Here is a 21439-nt window from a genome sequence, read left to right on the forward strand (position 1 = left end):
TATAGAGTCACTAAAAGCAAAAGGATGTTCTGATTTGGTAGAATAATCCATATATCCAGAGCTCATGTATTACTACAGTTAAAGAGGTACCATGTTATTTTTGCCCAAACAGAGAGCAACAGAGATAGTCTAAAGTGCTAGAGAGAGATTGACATAGAGGGGGTGACGAAGGGAAAAGAAAAAGCAAGTGAAAAGATAGTATGGACAGGAAAATCGATGCAAAGAAATGGAGGAGTCAGAGAGCTTGACTGAAAAGATACAATGAGAGAAATAGAACTGCGCCTTTTCCTTTTCCTTGGAACAGGAAGAAACAGAGATGGAGGCTTAAAGGGTTGGAGTGTTTTCTGTTTGAGTGTGTGTGTGTGTGTGTTTCACCCTGCTTGCCTTGGAGCAGCCCAGCAGGCCAAAATATGTTGATTTATCTTTAGTCCTTAAAAACACTCATATCCAAGTCCACTAGCGAAGATCTGCTGTGAAGAGTTGTTATGTGTGTGAATACCTGCTGCTCAGGTTTACGCCGTGCTGCCAGCTGTCACGTGTTGGGCTAATTTGTTTTTTCTCGCAGAAATTCACAGTAAAAACAAGGCTGTAAAAACAGACACATGCACAGGCTATGCAAATAGGATGTGCACGAGACGCATCTGCTTATGAAGAAGTACCACCTACTGTGCTGCACTATTTTCAGAAACCTGTGTGGGTGGGGGCAAAGATGCCTTAACAATTGAGCTACTGGAGCAAGCCTCCTTTTATTAAGGGGGAGTAAACATATACTTTTGCTCCCTAACTTTTTACTCAACTTGGTGAGCACAAGCAAAATAATGTTTGCAGATTCATTACCTGCATTAGCAACATGTTGGATCCATCTTATCTATACTAGTAGTTAACTGGAGTTGTATTAGCAACACATTGGATCAGTCATGCAAAGTTTGGCAGAATCTTTTGACCAATAATCATCATTCTTCAGCAGTTAATCATTAAATGGCAAGCCTAGAATTAAAAACATGACCTATTGAAATATCAGTTGTAAAATAGAGTTACGGTTCTGAAGTTTGATTGGCTGAGCCATGTTCAAAGCAGATGTAAGTTCTATATATATCGCTGCTGTCGAAACAAAACCTCATATCTCCAAAATGATAACTTTACAGGAGAAGGAAAAAACTTATTTTACTTTTAATGTAAGTCAGTGGGACATTTCTATCGGTCCGTTCATCATGAAATTTACACACAGTGTAAAGGGCATCAGGCACTTTTAAATTATGTCAAAAACTGAAAAACAACAAAAATAGAGATACGAGGTTTTGTTCTGACAGCAGCGATATAATATATATATTTGTTTTGTTAATTTTCCAAGTGAACAAACTTGTCATTTTTTCTACCAATTGAAATGCACAATTTCTGCTTAAATCTAACATATTGGGAAAAAACACAAGAGAATATAAAAAATTGCCATAACTTTTTACACTTTATATCCACATATAGCCAATATGTTCAGCGAATAATGAGTACTTATGCATTTAATTGTGCAGAAGTGTGTAGAGGATGTGCTCACTTATTTTCACTTAGAAAGTCAACAATATGCAATTTGACCACACCCCTGCATTTTAGAGCAGGAAGTGAGACTGCGTCTCTGTCCCTCATGGCCATATGGTGAGCAGTGAGATCCAACTGTTTTTGAAACTTTTTATAAAATTATTTTAATAAAAATATGATGATTTTATGTGTGTACAACTGTTCAAAGTTGTGTTTGCTAGTCATGTACTAACTAGTGTTTTTTAGTTCTGGTCAAAGTAACATAAATTGCCACTAATGAAACAGTCACTACTGAAACATTTGGTAAAGTTTTGGTAATGTTATTATTGTTTTAGTAGTGACAAAATGGAATGTTTAATCATTTGCTTTAATAAAATAAACAATTAAGTTTTAGAGCCACCCAAAGCAAAAAAAACTTTTGCATGTGAAAGTGGGTGTAAATAAAGTAAATGACCCAACTCCATATCAAACATAACCAATGTAAGAACCTGGTTTAAACAAATAGGCTGTTTTGTGAATCTATATATGTGTTCAAACCAAAGTTTGTTTTAGCCTAAAGCTTAAAATATAACTTTTGCCCAGTGCAAATTTAACACATATTTATTGGAAACGCACATAAAACGACTAAAATGTTGATTAGCCCAAAACAAGTTCAAAACAAGTTTTGGTGTATGTGCTGAATGCCACTGGCTTGAACCTGCTGGAGTGAAACTACTGGTGTGAAACTACTGGTGTGAAACTGTGGCTCAGACAGATTATTAACCCACCAAGCAAAAACTAACCAAGAAAGTATAAATATCTGTCTGTCTGCCTGTTGTCCTTTTTATTTGTTTGTCTGTTCATTCATTGGATCCAGTAGTAAGGTGAATAAGAACATTACCTTCCTTAAGACGTCACCAAATAAAAGGAAAATGTTTAATGTGAGCCATACGAGCCATACACTTCATAGTTTTAAGTTTTTAAGGTCTTTAAGTGTTTTTTCCATTCAAACTTTGCTGGTACACTCAGTTTTAATGTCATACAAATGTATTACACAGTCTTCTCTATGACTTTAACCCATGTGTTGCATGGTTTGTATTTGCACAACACATAAAAGAAGATTTGAGATTTGTCAGCAGGGACTGCAAACGGTGAAATATTTTTATTTTGGTTTGTTCTGAATTCAAATGGTACTTTTCTGTTCCTGCTCCAGCATCCCACACAGAGCTGGTTACCGGTCAGAATGAGAGGTTGGTAGAGTAGCCCAAACCCACACTCGAGTAAAAGTACTGTGAAATAATTAGTGTAGTAAAAGACAAAGTTGCCTAGCCAAAAATAACACAAAAGTTTGAGGTCCCCAGTTCCCTAGAGAACAGAAGTAGAACTTCTTAATACATCCAGCACCTATCAGCAGAGGAACTGAAGCTTGTTAGTCACAGTTCTTTCTTCGGGATCCTTTTGGGCTCAAATAAAATGCACAAAGTTAAGAAATGTGAGCTGCAGAATAAATGTGCTGTGTATTCTTTATCTGGGCAAGCAGCTATAATCAGTATTGCTTCTACATGCACAAAATCAGGCGTCTGGATGCGGAGTGGGTAGAGATGGGTAGAGGCATCTCCTAGGCAGTTCCTGAGGTAACACTTTATTTGGATAGTCCACAAGATACTAAAATTACCTTCAAGTTACATTCAACTAAATATCTACTAAACTGACCATAATTTTCTTTAACTCTAAATGTGGCTCTAATCCTAACCCTAACCTTAACCTCAACTCAAAACCTAAACCCAACCCTCACCCTGGTCCAAATCCTAACCCTAACCCCACCACTGTTTAGAATCAACAGTTAGTTTGTTAACAATTTGAACATCTGTAGATAATCTATAGGGGACTATAGTGGACTATTCAAATAAAGTCAGACCGTTCTGTATCCTTAAATACAATTCAGATAGTTGTGCTGTCAAATAATATTACTTCTACTTTTATCCAAGTATTTTTTTAAGGAATATCTTGTCTCTTCCCTTTTAGTCTTTCACATTGAGTTCCTTTTTTCAGTTCTTTTGGTGATAGCACCTAGACTGCTTTGCTGTTGCTCACACCTTCACACTTTGAAGCTTTGGCATTTTATTTTAGACTCAAAGCATCCAAAAAAGAGAAGAAACAAACTTCAGTTCCTGTGCAGATATGAGCTGGATGTACTGCGAAGTTCCACTGCAGTTCTATAAAGAGCTCTTGAGAAGTTTTTGAGAGCCGCTTTGTATTTCTACTCGAGTCATTATTTTACTTTTGAATGCTTTTAAGGCTGCTTTACACACCACAAGGGCTGACTGGAGTTGGTGTTTTGTATGAGTTTGTAACTTTTAGTTTCCTGTGTTTATGATGTTGATTGATTATTCATAATTTCTCTCCATAATGCTAGCATGGCTAATAAGCCATGCTGTTTGGCTGTTGCTGCAAGCTTCATAGACCAAACAGTCTGGAGAGATTCATTTTAATAGCTGTCAGCACGCTGGTATAGATAATGAAGTGGTTGTGCTTTGCGATGGTTGGCTAATTACATTTCAAAATCAAATCCATCCGGTTTCTTCTTTGAGCCCAACAAGATTCTAACTCCTGTCAATGTGAAGATGCTGCATCCGTTTTAGTGAGAAGTTTTCACACATGAATATTTTCACAGTGGCCATAAAATGCAAAGTTGACAGAATATTGTTAGATGGAAATGTGCTTGATTTACAAAACTGGAAGCAAACTGGATTTTCCTTTTCATAGGTGAGCAGGCAAGTCAATGTTTATAAACGTGTTGTTATTGGGTTTAAATGCTGTTTGTTTATTATGTCACTTGTACAGGATTTGACACTTGTTTGATAAGAAGAAAGCTGCAGTGGTTATTATCTCAGAATGTTCATCATTGTGGAGAGGTGTGAATTGTTGTTGGGTGGTGTCACCCAATCCTGCCTGCTAGTCTAGCAACTGGTCTACACACTACAAATACAAGCTAGTATTAAGGTATCTCTTACCATATTTATCAAACCAAATAGGAAAACCAGTGATTCTATCTTTATTGAGCACAAAATGGATACCAGAGAGAAGATTTTTCCTTTTCAGCTGGAAAAAAAAAACACAAAACTAAGATAAATGTAGACCTTTTATATCACTCCTTTCATACATTTAGAGCTCAGAGTACTTTATAATGTGAACTAAAAAACAGAGAAAGAAATGAAACGAGAGGTATTCGCATAGAATAGTAAAGCCAGAATTTCTCTCATGTGAGTGATCCATTCTCTTCTTTGTAACGACGTTTAGAAGTTTATACATTTAATATTCGGCTTCCTAGTAGTAAGATTACAGCTTCCTTCTGTGCTTACATCCCAAAAACTAATCTGAACTGGAAAATCTCATTCTAGAGACTATTGTGTCATCACTGGACACTAGAAATAAAAGTACTGTGCAGGTAGGTTTTTCGTTCATCAAGGTACAAACAATGTAAATGTACAGCAGTGGTTTTAAGGTCCAATTGTGAACCTAAAGTAAGTTTTTCCAGGTAAAAAGTACATATTTGTACCTTTTCATACCCTGATGTTTTAAAACAGAACAATAAAATAAAAACCCTGGAGATGAGACGGGGTGTGTGGAGTCAATACAACATAGAAAATATAATTACAGTGGTTTATGGTACAATTATGTTCCCTGATTAAAGGTACTGAGATGTACCCTTGAGGGTACCACCCCAGTGACTAGAGGGGTACTGCCCCAGTGACAGTTTAGTACCTTTATTTCTGAGAGTGTACTAAAACAGCCCACTTTGTGATGTCACAAAAACCAACATACATATATCCACCTATTCAGTCAATTTAGCTCCACATAATGATGTTGAAGTGATAAGGAATGTAACAGTCAGCACTTCTTTTTGAATGAGGCAGCCAATCAGAACAGATATGATTTACATACAGTTGTCTGCAGACGTTTGGGCATCACTGGCCAAATGTACATGTTTTGTTGATTTTCTAAGTGTAAATAAGTAATACAGATCACACTTTAATGCACAATTACAGTTTATCTGCTGAATTTAACATATTAAGTGTGGCATATTTCATATTTAGTTTTTTTTTTCTTTCCATTATCTAAGCAAATAAATAGAAATTGGCCACCAAAATCTGCAGAAAATGCCATATGTAAGTGTGCACATTAACAAAAACAGCCTATTTAGAAAAAGGTTATGCAAAAATGAATGACTGTTTTTGTTACATAACAAAGTCAAATGTCATAAGCAGACCTCGGGGGGGAATAAAATATAAGAAAAGTGCAGGGTGTGTGCCTTTTAAGGGAATTTTCTTCACCAGTGGACAGCGCGAGACATGGGACTCATCAGGCTCAGCGGGCCAGGCAGTCACCTGACCTCATCATAAGATCTAATGGCAGAAAAACCTCTTTTCATGCAGTCCTTCCAGACCCTCGATCTGAATTAGAGCGAGAGGAAGAAAGAAAAAAAGAAATAGAAGGGTGACAGCTCTGCCGAGGCTGGACGTAGGACATATGGCTGAGAGAGATAGGAGCGAGTTTCCACTCCGGCTTCAAATTCCCAACCAGATGTGACCTCAGGCAGCAGAGAGAGAGGGATGGAGGGAGGAGGAGGAGGGGGACGAGTGAAGGAGTGCATTGTCTGAGGAAATCAACTGTGGAAAGCAGAGGGAAAGAAGAAGGGCTAAGGGGAAAGATGTGTTTGTAAGCGTCTTTCCAGCCCAGTACTGGCCCCACGGGCCGAGCGAGTGATGAAACATGTGTGCGCGTCCACGGAGAGCGTTTGAAACACTCTGAAACCTCGTGAGCGAACCCACACACAACCCTGAACCCAAACACTCGAACCTGAGGAGTCAGGGACAGACGTCAGCACACAGCAGATAGCATTGTCTCGTTTCTATTTGCAGATTTGGACAGTTGCTGAGAAATCTTGGGGCTGGAAATGGAAGAGAAATTTTGTGAGTTTGGAGAATTAACTTTGCTCTAAACAAAAATCACACCCTATTTTAAGCTACCAACTGGCCTACTTCAGGAAAATGAGGCCTAAAGTGGTCCGAAAGAACCCTCACCTCATTCTTGGAAGGGTTATCTCGCTTCTGGTTATTCCCAACTTTATCCTCTTTTTATAGGATGATTAATGATGGCCCTCTTTTTGTTGTGTGATTATTTAATTAGGTGGGACATTATTTCACATACAATTTTTTTTAATTCAGGCCGACATTAATTAAATGAAGAGATGCTTCATAGGGGTTGACAGAACTTACTCACAGTTAAGCTTAAACATGTGTCAGGATGTTCCTAAGTAGCAATTCTAGCATCTGTAAACTGACATAACAGAATTGGCAGTTAACATTCTCCTCCAAGTTGTGTTGAACTGTCCAATTACATTGCGTTAGCTGCAGCTCGAAAAGATAATAGCCCTCAACTCCCAGCTTGGTAGCATCATGTGATATTGGGAGACTTACACTGTCAGAACAAAGGGCAACTTTTTGTTCACCAAAAAACTTGCCTTAAATGGGCCATGTCCAACATTTTACTTTATTTTATTTTCTCCAGAGGTCCCTTTATGCCAATTGTTTGGTTTTCTTTACCCAAAACAGTCCCAATTCAGCTTTATTTGACCACTTTCTAATCTCTCTTTATCCCTTACAATTAAACAGGCTGTTCAAATGTTTCAAATGTTGTTTTCTTGTAAAGCAGAACAAAATCTTGCGAATTTGACTATAAATTAAGCAGCGGTGTGATTTCCAATTAATAACATGTAAAGCTGATTAGCTTAAGATTACAGTGATTTTATCTATGCAAGTTACTTTACTGTAGCAAGTTTGAATGGCTCCATCCTCTTTGAGTGTACTTAAGTGAAAGATTTTGTTGTGTTGTCACTGACTCTGCAGTGTTTCTGAAGTTGCTTGTGTTTTCTGTATTTGCAGAGAGTTTGTAAAATGTAGTGCTGGTGTCGTCATTTTGATGAAAGTCATTGTATTATTTTGCAGTGCATTGGTAAAATGCAGTGCATATGTTGCCATTTTGATGAATGTGTTTTCTGCATTTGGAGCTCGTTTTTTATTTTGTTAGGCTTTCTGAGCCACCATACCTGCACAAATCAAGAACCACACTGGCTTTAGCAGAGCTCAGTAACACTGAGATTAATAATTGATCATCACATTGATTTATCAGTCTACTCAGGCTTTAGCAGAGCTCAGTAACACTGAGATTAATAACTGATCATCACATTGATTTATCAGTCTACTCAGACTTTAGCAGAGCTCAGTAACACTGAGATTAATAACTGATCATCACATTGATTTATCGGTCTACTCAGGCTTAAGCAGTGCTCAGTAACACTGAGATTAATAATTGATCACCACATTGATTTATCAGTCTACTCAGACTTTAGCAGAGCTCAGTAACACTGAGATTAATAACTGATCGTCACATTGATTTATCAGTCTACTCAGACTTTAGCAGAGCTCAGTAACGCTGAGATTAATAAATGCTGATCATATTGATTTATCAGTCTACACAGGCTTTAGCAGAGCTCAGTAACACTGAGATTAATAACTGATTATCACCTTAATTTATCAGTCTACTCAGGCTTTAGTAGAATCTTCCGTTTTTGTAAAGAAGCCTCTTTAAAAAAAAGTATTCTTATAAAATGTGAAAAAGTAACTGTATTGGCGACAACAAAACTGGGTAGTAGGGGAAACTGAGTGTCAAATCTTGAAGCTACCATGCAAGTTTAAGACATTGCTTTGAAACATAGCACAGGATCAAGGAGCGGCATTGGTCATTTAAAGAATAATGCATGTATGCAAAAGTCTAGACCAAACAATACCATTTGTTTGCATTGACAGCTGGGTGCCGAAACTTCGAGAGCTTTTTCTTGCACCTGTCCTGCAATTCCTTCAGGTATCTCTTGCGATATGAATCTTTATCTTCACAGGTACATGGTATCCCCCTCTGGCTCTATTCCTCAATTTGATTTTTTTCCTCTCCCTCTGCACAGTAATCTGATTTCTAGGTCACTGAATAACTGTATCTATGGCCAGGTGACCCACGGGTCATTTGCAATTTCCTTTTCGTACCTATTTCCCAGTGATTTCCTAATCCGTTCCTTGCACTTTCACCACCCTGGGAGATTAAATGTCTAGTTCCTTGTGATTATGGAATGACCTTGATGAGGGCACGCAGCATCTAAAGGAATGAGGATCATAATCGAGGGCCTGGTGCTTTGATTACAACACAAGGTATTGTGTGATGTAGCACAATGACGGATGGAGCCATCTCTTCTGCAGCGGTAATTCAGATTCATTTTTTTGTTACTGCTAAAAGGGATGTCCCTTGCTGAGTGTGGGACGCATGTAATTATGCGAGGCCAAATGGCAACGGTTCACCGGAGGGTCAACAGCATCAAGTGGAGAACTGAGGTTAAGACTGATATATGGAAATGAAGAGCTTCTGCTAATTGTGTTGTGATGCCCTTTAACGTTTCTGTTTTTCAAAGTGTGTTCAATTAAATTAGCTTTTAAGTATCATCTATTAAATCTTGGTAGGCCATAGTGGAAGTTTACACCCACTGACCAATTTATTAGAAACCCCTTACTTTGTGTGGTTGCCTTGCTGGTGTGCAGTTAAAGGTGATCTGTAAAGTTTGTCAGCCATCCTCCAGCCCTTCATCAATGGTCAGTTTCTGACCACAGAGGCACTCTTAGCTGGATATTTTTGGGGGGCGCTGTCCACACTCTCAACCTTGCAGTGAGCTGTGTTGAGAATGCTCCGCCACCCAAAATATCTGGTCTGGTCAACAACAGTTTTGTGGTCAGAAACTGACCAGTGATGAACAGGATAGAGAGCAGCAGACAAATTTTGCCTGACAAATGGGCTACAGCCTGTAATTGTTGGTAGGTGGAGATCATAAACAGGTCAGTGTGTGGAGGCCGGGGATTTTTATTAAAGTAAATCTTGAGGAAAAGTTTGGGGATCCTTGTCAAGTTTCATGTTTTGTTGACTTTTTTGACCTTTTATTAGATCACTATATCAGTACCAGCACACTTCCGCTGAAGCATTCACTGTTTTTATAAATCATTTTAATGCACCAAATCGTCCAACAATCCAATATTGCAATACACCGTTAGAAATCTTGAAATGTCAGGGTTAAATTCCCATAAACAATTTTATGATCCATCAATACAAAACAGCAGTAACTATCGTCTCATTTGCAACATAAGGACCGAATGAGCAAACGCTAGCAAATCTGTAGGTCCTTACCTTCAAAGCCTTGCCTATGTCCACAGACACTTCATAATTCAAAATATATGTCCTTGATACACAGCAAGAGACAGAGATCAGTTTAGAGATCTATGAGTCAGGTGGAAATAAACTCCTTTCTAGCCTGTGTCAGTAATTCATACAATTATTCTGAGAGTTGGGAGAAAAAAACTTAGGAGCGTTAACTTTCTAATGAGACCAATATCATGATTGTAGCCCAAATTATGTAGGAACAGTGCTCCTTTTACTTTGGGTATGCCATTTAATATTTAAGGCAAAAATGGGGCAACAGTTAAAAGGTTAAGTGAAAATAAGTTAATATGTCTTCTACAGAGAACACACTTCTGCACATTTCAAAGTGAAGTCACTGTTTATTTGGTGAATTTAACATAAAAGTAAAACATAAAATGTGGCTTGGACAAGAGATATGGCATATTTTATATTTTAGGTTTTATTGACAACTGCAAATACATTAATTTAACATTTAAGATAAAAGAATTAACACTAGCATGCTAGTGAGGTCATAGTCTCGCAGGGCCAAATGTGACTGCATAACAACAACATGTGAGGACAGCCATGGGAAACTGTGGGCTAAATGTTGGTGGGAACGAAGGGAACAAACTGAGCGTGAAATTTCTAAATCAATCCAACACAAATAGGCTGCCTAATGCCTGAGACATTTTTTTTCAATAAGGTTTTGATATAAAATGTGTTTTTTTTTTTTATACATGCTGGACAGAGAGGTACATGTAAAGCATTATAAGGCTAAAAAGACCCCAAAGAAATATTTTTTTTCAGATTTACCACTATTTATCATCAACAAACACAAACTCAGAAGATATGTGTAGGTTCATTGGTGGTTTTAAATAAAATGGCTATATTTGTGTTGTAGACATGGTGACCCCTGGTTCCTATCACCACCAATGTAAAGAAATCTCTACAATGAACCATTTCACTGAATGACTTTGTACTATGCAGATATTTCTGTTGAATTATAGTGATACATATTGCATGTTGCGAACATCAAGTATTGTGGCGCCTTACTTTTGTCACCCCTACACTGAAGAATATAATTTTTCTCCTAATAAGGCCAGTGAGAGAAGCAGAGAGCAGAGTGTAGGAGGATAGATCAGTGAAGAAGGGTTGGGCTGCCACATAGCTGGGATGCTGTGTAATGAGATGGCGCAGTGAAAGGAGGGGTTGCACGTGTTATTACTGCTCTCTCCCCCTATAAACAAGAAACAGCCAAGGTGTGGCCTCTATCTGGCCCCAGCCGGAGATATCTCTCTCCCTCTTCCCCACTCCACTCCCTCCCTCCTTCTCATAACAGAGTATCCTTTCCTTCCAAGCACCACTTTGTCTGTCTTTCCTCCCCCCATGCCTGGCAAAATCTCACTCTACGAGTCCCTGCTCTCATCCCATCTCTGCTTCCTCTTTCAGCCCTCTATTAATTTGTCTCGGAGAGAAATAAGGTGAGGTTGTAAGAGCTGTTATCTCTCTTTTTTTTTTTCTTTCCTGTTCCACCTCTCAGCTAGCACTCCATCTTGACCCCCCCTCCTCCCCTGCAGCTGAGAATTCATAGTCATAATCACCGCTGACATCTTTGGCCACAACACACACTTTGCACCTGTGCAGTTGTGCCGCATTTAAAAAGCTTTCCCCTAGCTGCCCTATTTGGGGCAGTCGGAGGTTGCTGCAGAGGCTTTACGAGCTCTTTTCTATGTCGTATGATGTAAACCGATGCAATAGCGTGATCCAGTGCATTCAGAATCAACAGACAGCATATTTCATTTCTGATGTTCGCACCAGATTTGGTTGGTGCTTGAAAACTGGGTTGTATCCTAATTGAAATGAAATGTCATTGCTTACCTTTGGCCAGTTTCCTCCCAGGGTCAGTAGTTGGCACAATGTTGGTGCAGTGTTTCATTATGCATATGTGTTTTAAAGTCTGAACTCATTTGCGCAAAGTCTTTGCAGGCAGAGAATTAGTGTACCGTGGTCTGTTCTAAAAGGCCTTCACTATTAATGCAGATTCACCAGTTCCTTCACTTCATCTGAGCTTATGAAAATGAAAAAAAACTAGATGCGAGTGCATCTTTTATTCAGTGAAATGCATTTTGGGTAATTTTGCTATTTGAATTACTGTTACAGATATTTGCAGGGGTGAAAAAACAAACTAACTAACATCAGCTGGAGTAGTTAATCTAGTTAGCGAAAATTTCATATGATGCAGAAACATGATCCACACCACTTCACTGCATTCAGAATTAACGCACAGCGTATTTCATTGCTGATATCTGCCCCAGATTTGGTTGATGCTTAAAAAACTGGGTTATATCCTAATTAAAATGAAACATCATGACTTCCTACACATATTTGGCCCGTTTTACTCCCAGGGTTAGTAGTTGGCACCAGCATTGGTGCAGTGCTTCAATATGCACAGATGTTTTAAAGTCTGAGATAATTTGTGCAAAGCAGAGAAGGAATGTTGTAGAAGATCTCTATAGACATCTGAGGCACCTTTCTGCAGTACCACTGTCTGTTCTAAAATATCTTAAGTATTAATGAAGGATGACTATTCACCAGCTCCTTCATTTCAGCTGAGCTTATAAAGCTGAGAAAACTACATACAAGTACAACTTTAATTTAGGGACATGCATTCTGGTTTATTTTACTATTCAAGGTAAGGATAACATATTCACAGGGAAGGAAAAAGCAACTTTGGCTGAAATTAACTAAGGGCTGTAGGTGACAGCATGTGATAAGAGGCTAAAAACTCTGTCAACACACAAAGTTTGCAGTACACAGAGGTACACATAAGAAAACATGTTTTATTATTAAACAATAGCCAAAGGACATCTGTAGGATTTTTGTGTTGCATAAGTAACAGTGGCTGCCTCTTCGGATGAGCTAGCTAACACTAGAGTTAACCAGTGCAATGCTGAATGCTGAACAAATTGTGTCATCTTCTATGCAAGATCTTTTCTCCTATCTTTTCTGTTGTCACTGTTTCTGGGTCTAGCTAAGGGTAGAGTAGAGTAGCTGGTTAGTGACAAAGGCAAGCTATTTCTGCCTTCTTAGTCACCTCTTTAACAATGTGTCCTTGTAAATGTGCATATATTAAGGCATTTGTGTTTTGTAGTAGCAAAATGTAATAAAATATACATACTTGCTTGCATATACAAGCAAAACTGTCAACGTCCTTTTCGCAGTAGCCATGAAAGTGATTTCCACTTGCTTTTGAGGAGGTCCATTACTTGAACTATGCATTCTTTTCTTCAATAACGCTATATATTTAGATGGTATGATTTACAAAACTGAAAACAAACTAGATTTTCATCTTTGTAAGCAAGCAAGTTAGATTGTTCTTTTTTTTTTACAGAATTGTTGGCCTGTTTATTTTCTACCATTGCCCATAATTAAACATAATGAATGCACAACTAATCAAGTAACTGTGCACATTCCTGCTTTAGTTAAAGAACTTAAATTGTCTATCAGTTGGTTTGGAGACTTGGTAGAGGGTAGATGTCAGGAGATTAGTTGAAGAGGAAGCTTGGAAGTAAATTACAAAGAAATAAAGCACTTGATCGCCACCTGATCAGTTGAGCACTTCTCCTCTTTCCTTGTTAGAGTTTCATGAAGGAAATCTGTCTAACAGGAGGAATAACTGAAGAATCAGTGAACGTGGCCTTAACAGTGCACATTCCATGTTCTTCATGTGTATATAAAAACAACACCTGTCCTAGAACCAATTCCAGGAGATGTTACATCAAAATCTGTCTGCTCTTGCCACTACCCTAAGACTGGGTCATTGTTCATCCAACAGGACAATAATCCGAGGCATTTCTCCAAATAAACACCAAAAATGAATTCACTGACCGCAGAATCAAGCTTTTGCAGTGGCCATCCTTGTCATCAGAAGTCCTAAATCCCACTGTAAACAGCTGATGAATCAGACAGTGAAATATTTGTGTGTCTACAGCAGCACATGTTCCACGTATTTCACAACAGTGTAAAAAATCGCTACGCCATGCCTGTCCTAGCACATGGATAGCCTGGCCAACGTCCTCTGGCCTTGACACAAGCTCCCTCGAGCACCAATTTTCTGATAGGATCGTTTCTGCAGTCACATTGGCAGCTGTGAGAAATACAACGGCTGCTTCTTTCAGGTTTGATAGAAAATGGCGATAGTAAAAATGGTTGGTTGGGGAGGGGGCGGGGTAAATAAAGGCCCGTAAAACCTCTGTAGTATACAGGAATCCAGCCTGTAAGACAGTCTTGCACCAATAGCTGATGGATTTACAGTGGGCGTTTTCACAATTTCACAAGAGGCCATTGTCTGGCCACTCTTGAAGTGGAACTTCTCATTGCAACAGTAGTAAATAACTGGTTGCTCGATATTTTCTCTTTGGCCCTGTATGGATCTACTGTAATTGGCACTGCAAAACGTTTAGGCTGTATTTTCTCAAGGGGGCTCAAATGAAGCATCTTTCAAACTGTCATTTGAATGAAACCTCTCTTTTGCAAATCCGGCATATCTCTGTCACTTTTCTGTACACAATAACGCAGCAGGAGGACTCTTGCCCCTTTCTCTGACTCTGAAGAGCCAGGCAGCAGCGTGGCAATGAAAAATGTACCTAATTAAAATGTGTTGATTAACTGTGCCTGAACATTTGCGTGGATGGTTAGAGCTTTATTAGAATCCGAGCCCCCCCTCCCCCCAAAGGCTATCATCTATTTCCATTATAGTCATTAGCAATGGCTTCATCTAGTGGGACTGTCAAGTACCTTCTCTTGCCATTCGGTGAGGTTCTGCTCTGCTTACGCTGAATGGGAGGGGGGTGCTCCGTGGGTTTAGCATGTTCCATTTAAGACGGCACTACAAGGGCACTGTCAGATGACCTCGGACTTTGATAATGACGTGCCATTTCATCATATGTTTGCAAGTGAGCGACATTTGCTGGTAATCAGGGCCCCTCGACCCATCGTTCCCTATTAGTTCGTGCATACTTTATTGAGAGTATATGAACAAAAGACAGATTCGCTAACAAAATAATAAAGCAGTTGCATTCATTGCACTATACAATGACTCTGAGGTACGAAATGAAAGAGTCTGGACAGTCAACTGTGTTTTTGCCCTGCTTTGTGTGTAATCTATAAAAAAATTATGAAATAAAATAACCCTGATCGCAAGATTTGTATTGCGGAGAGTTAAGGCTTACAGCATAGTCTCCACATGTATAATTTAAATATATTTAAAAAGTTATAAGCTAAATGTTTGGGGAGATTTTCAGAATGATGTCACCTACATTACCAAAGTCAATGAGGGAGCTATAATGTGCTTTGTTATATATAGTATCAGGCAAAAGTTTGGACACCTTTTCATAGAGGGGTTTTTACTTGTATTCGCTACTTTCCACCAGGGGTCTCATAAAGCAGGGATTCTTGCTTAGCCAGCTAACTTTATGTGCAGTTCAATCTAACCCTGCGTTTTCTGTGTCATGACGGTGGATCATTTTTTGCCAGGCTACCAGGCTATTATGAAACTAGTACTATTATGACAGTATGATTGTGTTTCAGCATTTTCCAATTTGCTAATTTTCTACATGAAAAGTACTTTTAAAAAATCTGATTGATTGATTAGTTGTATTTAAACAAATTCATACATAGGCATCAACTCTACTATTTATGTTGGTCTTAGAAGCAACTTTGAAGCATAATTTCTATTCCATCCAATAACTGTCCATCCTTGCACTTTGAGAAGACAGCTCAACACTGTGAGCCTGAAAAGATGTGTAGCTGTTAAGAAGCTCTTACTGAGAAAAGGAAACAGACACATCAAACAAAGAAGCAGCTGGTGTTCTTAGAACAAAGGACTGACCACCACCGAGTCCAGACCTCAACATCACTGAATGTGTTTGGATTACTTGGATGATGAGAAGCAGAAAATGCTAAACCACCTTCTTAGACTGAACTTTGGAGGTGTGGCTGCAGATTTCTTTGAGAAACTGAAAGTGAGTCTCTTTAAAAGAATGGAAGCTGTAATAAAGATAAAGAGTGGACACACTAAATACTGAAAAAATGATATTATATTAATTTATGAGGCTTCTGTGTGGATTAACTAAACTTAAATGTTTTCTTATTTTTCCTGATGGAAAACGAACAAATTGTACTTAATTGCCTTTTTGACAGAATAAATGAAGGGTGGTCTTTGACTTTCGCACAGTACTGTACAATCAGATGGCTGGTTCCACAACTACTGTATCATTTTCCAAATATGACAAAACAGACAGTCATCAGTCCACATGCCATCACAAAGCAACTCCAGCAAAGACAGCAAAACAGTAACACCTCGGGAGGCTGGCACGTTTCAACAACACGTTCTGTTTTCTGAGTGCACTCATGTCTGTCCATTTTCTTTCCGAATGCTTTTTTCGAGGGACCCTCAGTGTGTTAAATAATAAACGATTGGCCTAGGAGAGACAGCGAGAGTGAGCATAAGAGTGAGAGAGGGGGCTTAGCGGGGCGTTTAGTGGCTGTTTTCACCCTCAGTTTAACGCAGGCAATGGGCCACAGCTGAGTGCCCGGCTGACGGACGTCGGAAGCGTGCTTAATTCACCGGCCAGCCATCTCAACATGAAATATAACGCCCTCTCCTGACATTTCATCTCCTCAGACTTCACCCAAGGACCTCAGACACCTATCGGCGTTTGGTCAGCCAATATCCAGAGGCACGATAACCTCTTAGCGGAAAAGGAGAGGCCACTGAGCCACCATGGCAGATCATACGCTGTTAAAAATCGCTGTAATTTCTGCTGTAATATACCACGTTCTTAGTCGTGTGATGCTGTCGGGGTGAGATAAGTGCAAAATCGATACTGTATTAATGGTGGCAACGCTGCAATTACACAGAGAGTAAACGCATTATGAGCAAGAAGAACGTCGTGAAGATTCCTGCTAATATCTCTCCACGGTTCAGAGCTGGGAGTCACCTTGAGGATGCAGCCCCACAGATCATCTGTCCTCACTCCGAAACCTTTCTATGTGCAATATTTCCATGTTGTCATGATCACTGTTAGAGTAAATACTTTGCGACATGAAATATAAGAGCATTTAAAGCTGCCACTATATCATAATAATATTGGCCAGCTGTGCTAATGACATGTACCAATGGCACTACTAATGATAATACTAATGATGCTTCCAATGGCCAGTGGGCCTACGCATAGCCTATTACTTTATGCCCATGACAAGGTGACATGGAACCTTCATTGGAGTCCCACATGTAATGGTAATGGGCTTGCAATTCAGCATAATGAGTGTAGGCTTTGTGTGGACATCATGAAACCTATTATACAGCACATAGAGTTATTCTGGTTCCACTGGGTCATTGGGTTTAGACTCACACCAGGCGCGTGTCCAACGTCCTTCATATGACCAGTGTTGTGCCCTTGAATCTAGTTTACTCCATGGAGCACTGCAGATGGTCTTTTGCTCTAGGCTCATTGGGCCTTATTTACCATTATCTTCTTATGTTTTTCCTTAAATTTGTTCTTGAGAAAGGTCCCAAGAAAAGGTCTACGTCAGACTCATGACGTGTTCTTGAACTGCAAAATTGTTCGCGTCTGTGCTTTTGAGTGTGTGTAGATTCTGTTCTTACCTAAGGACAAATCCCCAATAAGAAAACGTTGGTAAATTGTCAGAATCTTTGTGTAAAGTGCAAGTTTGTTTAAGAAGAAGTTTCTTCTTAGGAATGGTTGGTGAATGAGGCCCAGTATTAGTATGCTATGCCTTTGTGACCTCAAAAAAAAGACTTATAATTCTTTGAATATTCATCATAGTTAAAAGACTACAGACTAGCCAGAAAAACATCTGCGTCAAGCTTAAACACTTTTTATTTTGCAATGAAAAACCAGCATCGTATGACAAGTTGTGTCCACCCTGTCATATATAAATTATAAAATATCGTAGAAACTATAGAGTCATTGCCTTTTTTGGTGAAAGCAGTATATAGCCCAGTTAAAGAGAATATAAAATGTAAATCAGATAAAGAGAGCCTGTTATGACCAATCAACAATGCTCAACTTACAATTTTTCATTTGCTTTTTATAGACATGGACTTTAGCAAAAGTAGCATGGGTTTTCATACTGTGAAATATGGTGGTACTGGACGAATACTTTGGGCGGCATCCACTAAACTTTGAGCTCTGAGCAACAGGACAGGAAGTCATCAAATTTGACATCTTTAAAAAAGTGAACTTTTAGGACTGTCACAAAGCATCACAAAGCTATGGCTATGATACGAGTGGACATTCTAATGTTCTTTAGAACAACAGTGGTGGTACATGGATCCCTGGGGCCAAGAGATATTCTATGGTTTTCTAATGAATACGGTCAGGAAAAGAAGCTGAGGGAGTCACAGCAGCCTGAACTTTGGCTTAGAACAGTCAAGGAACCGAAGATCACAGCCACAACTGTCCATTTCTACAGACTATCTGATGTTAGCCACATGACCAGGTTAAATTGGCTGCTGGGGAGAGGGACAGAAGTGTGGAGAGCATGAAACAGGTTGTATGGCTAATGAAAAATGTGGAAAACCACACAGCAAGGCGGCAAAGGGAAATCAGCATTAATTCAAGCAAATATCAACCCGCATGCTTTCCTCCGCCCAAGTACTGAAGGGAGCTGGAATTCGTTTTTGGCTCCGAGATCTGCTGGTCCTCCCTATCGGGAGACAATTACCAGCGCGCTTCAAAAAGCCGGCTCTGGGCGAGATTAGCTCCACTTCTGGGAAGGTGATGAAAGCAAAAGCCTCGCCCTTGGGTTGGCTCTTCCCATGGGTGAGTGTGTGGTGGCTAAAATGTGCGAAAGCGAGAGGGAGAAGGATGGAGGGCTGGTGGCTCTAATGTTCCCTGGCATCCCAAAGCCTTTGGCCATGGATGTGCTGTCAGCCCGGACCCTTTGGGCTCCACAGCAGCAGTTCGAGAAAAAAAAAAATCCCAGTTCTTCAGATCTGACTGAGCTGCACAGATGTCCTCCTCTGTGTCACGGCAGCTAGCAGATCTCGCTAACGAGGCTAACGAGAGGATGCCTCCAGGCCAGACAGGCTCCCTGGTGTTTGCTCGGCAAATTTAGCAGGGATTTGGGCCTTCCTGAGCGCCTGTGCGTTCCCAGGGCCCCAGAGGCAGCACAAGACCATTTTAAACAGGCGTTAATTCCAGAATTGATGCTACGCTGAAGGACAATTTCATTTCAAGTCCAGTCTTGGGAATAAAGGAACATACAGAGTATATTACAGTTATATATTTGAAATTTAAGGGAAAAAAGTGACTGTCTGTTGGCAGAAACACTAATCTGATCACGTATACCATTGGGTGATCATTCTTCGTGTTGAGTTGCCTCAATGTTTTCTAAATCAATGAGAAATGCAGCAAAATCTAATGTTATAGTGTGGTGGTCTGAACCATTTTATACCAAACCACCATGAATAACTTACATCTCAGTGATTCAATATAATGAAATTTATCCATTTCAACTTGTTTGTCAACCTTAGAAAAAACTTTTGTGACAATATGACAACATTGTGCTTTTGTGCATTGTGAAGTGTTGTGATTTATACTTATGTATTTGTATTTATATTGTTCATATTTTTATACACTTCTTCCATATTGCCAAACCTTGTCATACTTTTTGCATGCTCTTTCAAAGTACAGAAGAACATATTGCTGAAATTTGAATTACTTCTTTGATTAAACATATGTCATCATTAAATAATCAGCAATGAGAAATATGTTTCAATTCAAAAGCAGCCTTATGAATCCATTTTAGGTAACAGTAATAAAATTTCATGTTGAGTTCTTCATAACTGTAAATTATTCTAGATCCCCAAATGTCTAATGAAATGTCACTGCTGTTATGTGTGAACTCATTAGAGTAATGCAGCACCACAAGTGTTGAAATGCTCTCATCACCCAAAGGCCTCATTTTTCTGTTTGATTGTCCTAGTGACTTTCAGTACTCCACTCATTTATTTACAATAAAAATATACAAGTTTAAAGTTTAAGTTACCCTTTATTAAAACCACAACAGGGAAATTCTCCTCTGCATTTAACACATCTGTGCAGTGAAACACCCACATACACACTAGTGAACACACACACACACACACTAGGGGGCAGTGAGCACATTTGCCCAGAGTGGTGGGCAGCCCTGTCCACAGCGCCCGAGGAGCAGTTGGGGAGCTAGCTTCCTTGCTCAAGGGCAATTTAGTCATGTCCCGTCAGCTTAGGGGATTGAACCAGCGACCTTCCGGTCATAAGGCTGGTTCCCGAGCCGCCAGCCCACAAGTGCTCATTGGCCACTTTATTAGAAACCCCTAACTTGGTGCACCTTATTAGTGGTGTTGCTCTTCTTTTGAAGCTTTCAAGTTGTGCTCTTTTAAACACCACATTTACTGCACGCAGTAATTCTGAGTCTGAGTCAAGAGGCAACTAAGGGTGAGTCAAGTTGAGTCATAAGTCAGTGAAGGATGAGTCTGAGTCGACTCACGAGTCAGTTAAAGGTGAGCTCAAGTCAAGTCATGAGTCAGTTAGGTGTGAGTATGAGTCGAGTCATGAGTCAGTTAAGGGCGAGTCCGAGTCGAGTCATGAGTCAGTGAAGGGTGAGTCTGTATCACAAATCAGTTAAGGGATGAGTCTGAGTCAAGTTGCGAGTCAGCTGAGGGCTCCAATTCAATTAAGTCAATTAAGTCAATGTGGCATGCGCCCGCCCCCGGGCCCCGACGATGACGGCCGCCTGGGTCGAACGTGAGGTGTAGTGAAGCAGCCTCACCGCGTACCAGGGGGCGGGGCTCGGGTGGCAGACCTCGGGACTCACTCGTGCCTCGTGTGGCCGACACCATCGTCATCGTCGTCCTCCTCCTGCTGCCGTCACTCGGTGGAGCTCAGGCTTTGCGCTCCGTCCCCTCCACACTCGCGGCTCTCTCCCTGCCATCTTCGCCGAGGTTCGTCGCCGCTGGGTGTTCGGGTCCCGCCTTCCTGCTGGCTCTCGCAGCCACCATCGTCGGGGCCCGGGGGGGCGGGCGCATGCCACAGTCAATTAAGGCCAAGTTGAGTGATTAATCAGTTAAGGGTGACTCTAAACTGAAGTCGTGTGTTAGTTAATGGCCAGTCTAAGTTGAGATGCAAGTCAATCAGAGGCCAGTCTGATTCACGTTGTAAGTCAGTTAAGTGTGAGTCTGAGTAATGAGTCAAATAAGGGTGAGTCCAAGTCGAGTCACAAGTCATATAAGGGCCAGTCTGAGTTGACTTGCAAGTCAGATAGGGGTGAGTCCAAGTTGAGTCACAAGTCAATTAAGAATGATCAGAATGGAGTCGTGAGTCTGTTGAGGGGCAGTCTGAGTTGACTTGTATGTCAAATAAGGACAAGTCAGAGTTGAGTCGCAAACCAGTTAAGAGTGTGTCTGAATTGAGTCCCCAGTCAGTTAAGGCTGAGTCTGAGTCATAAGTCAGTTAAGGGCAAGACCAAATCAAGTTACAAGACAGCTTAGGGGGCAAGTCTGAGTTAAGTCCCGAGTCAGTTAAGGGCCATTCTAAGTTGTGAGTCAGTAAAGAGCCAGTCCAAGTTTAATGCAAGTCAGTTAAACATG

At 40.1% G+C, this 21439-nt stretch overlaps 1 protein-coding gene across 4 annotated transcripts in view; it reads left to right on the plus strand.

Annotated features, from left to right (window-relative positions):
* The window catches only part of gypc (glycophorin C (Gerbich blood group)), a 57120-nt gene that overhangs the window by 20280 nt on the left and 15401 nt on the right, over positions 1 to 21439 (plus strand). The gene's annotated exons all lie outside the window — the stretch shown is intronic.

This window comes from Colossoma macropomum, unplaced genomic scaffold (assembly GCF_904425465.1).
Source record: "Colossoma macropomum unplaced genomic scaffold, Colossoma_macropomum, whole genome shotgun sequence".
NCBI lineage: Eukaryota > Metazoa > Chordata > Actinopteri > Characiformes > Serrasalmidae > Colossoma > Colossoma macropomum.